This window comes from Carlito syrichta, unplaced genomic scaffold, assembly GCF_000164805.1.
Source record: "Carlito syrichta isolate Samal-C Ts95f unplaced genomic scaffold, Tarsius_syrichta-2.0.1 Scaffold304675, whole genome shotgun sequence".
NCBI lineage: Eukaryota > Metazoa > Chordata > Mammalia > Primates > Tarsiidae > Carlito > Carlito syrichta.
The window spans coordinates 347165-350771 of NW_007248771.1; the positions used below are offsets into that span (position 1 = coordinate 347165).

General features: G+C 44.8%; 1 pseudogene; it reads left to right on the plus strand.

Moving 5' to 3' along the window:
* Positions 1–232: 232 nt before the first annotated feature.
* Positions 233–713, plus strand: LOC110595841 (annotated as a pseudogene).
* Positions 714–3607: the final 2894 nt, after the last annotated feature.

The window sequence follows — 3607 nt, forward strand, 5'->3', positions numbered from 1 at the left end:
GGGATTGTCAGTAGTGGGACACTGCCAGGGGAGGAGGGGGCACACAAAACATAATAAGGATAACCTGATCTCAAACCAGGCAAATGGGGACCAATGGGAGGCCCACACTTCACCTGTACAATGACCACTTATATACCTAATCCTGAATTGTACCCAACATTTTTAAAATTAAAAAAAGAAAAAGAGGCTTTGCTTTGCAAATGCCGCCGTCTTGAGCCTTTTCCCATCAGTCATGGTCAACCCCATCATGTTCTTCGACATCACTATCAACTGTGAGCCCTTGGGCCACGTCTCCTTTGAGTTGTTTGCAGACAAAGTTCCAAAGACAGCAAAAAACTTTCATGCTCTGAACACTGGAGAGAAAGGATTTGGTTATAAGGGTTCCTGCTTTCACAGAATTATTCCAGGCTTTATGACTTTACACGCCATAATGGCACTGGCGGCAAATCCATCTATGGGGAGAAATTTGATGATGAGAACTTCATCTTGAAACATACAGGCCTGGCATCTTGTCCATGGCAAGTGCTGGACCCAAGACAAATGGTTTCCAGTTTTTCATCTGCACTACTAAGACTGAATGGTTGGATGGCAAGCATGTGGTTTTTGGCATGGTGAAAGAGGGCATGAATGTTGTGCAAGCAATGGAGAACTTTGGGTCCAAGAATGGCAAGACCAGCAAGAAGATCACCATTGCGGACTGTGGACAACTCTAATAAATTGGACTTGTTTTATCTTAAACTACCAGATCATTCCTTCTGTAGCTCAGGAGAGCACCCTCTCCATCCCATTTGCTCGCAGTATCCCTATAATCTTTGTGCTCTCGCTACAATCCTTTGGGTTCCATATTTTCCTTATTCCCTTCCACGTCTAGTTGGATTGCAGAGAATTAAAAACGAAATAACAACAACAAAAAAAAAGAATAAAGAAAGAAAAGAAAAAGAAACAGTTCTGGCTGCAACCATGCCACTCTGCATGTGCCTGATCTCATCTGAAATAGTTTCTATGTTATGAAGTTCCGACTGTTTGGCAGACAACTGTTTTGGATGTACTTTTTTTTTTTTTAGTCATGCTGTTCCCTCTTCTCTTCACAAGGTTCTAGCTTTGTAAGATCCAAATTCTAATGAGGCCTGCCAAGCACAGTAATCAGGGAGACCTGCATGCCAGCAAAAACTTCAAATGCACTGTCATGTAACTGGACACAGTTGGGTTTGTAAGAGTATTTTAAAATTTTGTTCATTTGTTAGCCTTTAAATAGTTATTTGTTCTGAAAAGCTTAAGCTCTTCTGCTGTGGTTTTGTTGATGTCAAGCAGTGTTCCAGGTTCTGAGTTGGGTTCACTCTGGCCTTTGTTATGCTCTGTCTGGTGGGCATCCATGGCCTATGCCCCTGTTTAGGGCAGGACTGCTTGGGAGACTGCCTTTCCTCCTGACTACTTAGGGATTCCCTGTTAGAGCCCTCTGGCTCTTTTTGCTGATATCTGCATGTCCCTCCCTGTCTTTCACAATTTCTCTGAGAGGCTCCTCATGTCCATCATAGTGTAGGGGACAGATCCATCATGATACTCATTGATCTGTGCACATCTCCACGTAGGTCAAGTTGACTCAGAAAAACACACATTTATAAATTCAGAATGACATCTTATTTCTTCTAAAGGGTTACAGCCTGCAAGGTGGCCACTCCTACAGTCTCAGAAGCGTAGCCTTATGCAAGGACCAGGGATGGGCACTTGGAGGGAGGGAGGATGAGACAGGTGTTTAAGCTGAAGGGCTTGGCCACGTAGACATGTTCAACAGGTTACAGGAGGAGCTGGGAGTGTTCATGAAGGTGACCCTGAAACATGCACCCTGAATAAACATGTACGTTACATATAACCCATGTTTGCCTTGAGGTGGAGAATTAACTAACTCTCCACGTATTACAGTTAATCCCTATCCTGCCAGAGGTGAAGCAGGGACCCCAGACACTCAGTGTGCAGCCTCTGTAAACTGGCCAGAACCAGTCTGTGGTTGGTTGGTAGTCTCTCATCGGGAGAAAGTGACTGACACCAGTCTAGTCAAAGCTGCAGTTGTGGCTGGTGGAGCAGGGGTCCGTTGGCCAGTGGCTGGTGGTGGGTGAGCTGCGGTTGTTTTAATATTTCCTTTATCACCCAGTGCTTGTTTAGTTCTGAGAAAAAGAAAAGCCTTGTGGCATCTAGAGTGTGCTGTATCCCCTACGTGTGGGTGCGTGACTTAACCTTTGCCTGGCATGGCTGTGGGTCCTGCTTATAACGTGATACCTTGTTGCCACTAAGAGTCCATTCTGTCGGTCTCATGATCTCTATGTTAGTATCAGTGCTGTCAGTTGTGTCTAAACTACAAAAGGTGAGATATAATAAGGTGTGTCTGACCTCTCATGCCATCATGGCCAGGAGCTCAGTTTTTAAGTTTTCTCTGAGTTCCCCTTGGCGATTGGGGGCTTAGGATTTTATTTTTAGATAACAGCCACATAGGCAAGGCTTAACTGCAGTTGATCTGAGTCTTGGAAGAAAGCCCCATGATTGCCCCAGAATATAAGAAGCTTGCAAGGAGATATTCTAAGGCTACTTCCCACTCACCTCCCAATCTTCCTTCAAGGCTGTCATTAGACAGTTCCTCATGGCTTTCTGGCTTCTGATGAGGTATGGGCCTTGTCCTTACCTTTTGAATCTAACTACAGTCCACAAAACTGCATAGCTGCAGCATAGCACTGCACCCAGCCAGTGGGTGCTGCCTTCTATGTTGTGGTCATCTGGCTGCTATTTTTTTCCATGTTGCCCCATGGATAAAGAACACAGAGAGCTGGTGTCTTTGCTCATCGTCTTGTTTTTTTTTTTCGAGTTGGAGTCTCACTCTGTTGCCCAGGATGGAGTGCAGTGGCATGCTCACAGCTCACTGCAGCCTCAACCTTCTGGGCTCAAGCAATACTTCTGCCTCTGCCTCCTAAGTAGCTGGGACTATAGGCACGTGCCACCATGTCTAGCTAATTTTTTGACTTTTTGATAGAGACAAAGTCTTGCCAAGTTGCCCAGGCTGGTCTTGAATCCCTGGACTTAGGCAAACCTCTTGCCTTGGATTCCCAAAGTGCTGGGATTATAGGCATAAACCACCACACCCAGCTTCTTTGCTTATTTTCTTTTGTGTAGGTAGTGAACTGCTTGGATTGAACAAGGCTGGCTATTTTTCTCATGGCTGAATATGTCAGCTTTGCTGGACACATAGCAGTTATTCATGGACATGGTACATCTGCCTTGCTAGTGCCCCAGTTCCTTTCCAAGTATGTTGTAGAAAAATTTAAAAAGCACAGATATGCTATGGAACAAACTAGGTTGGAGAGTACTTTCCCAGACAGTATTTTATTTTATATATTTAAAAAATTTTTTTATGTGAGTCCTCTCTGTTACCCAGGCTGGAGTAAGTACAGTGGCACAATCACGGTTCACCATGGCTTCAACTTCCTGGGCTCAAGTGATCCTCCTGCCTCAGTCTTCTGAGTAGCTGGGACTACAGGTGCACACTACCATGCCTAGCTAACTTTTTGAGTTTTTGCAGAGATGAGGTCTCTCTATGTTGTCCAGGTTGGTCTCAAACTCC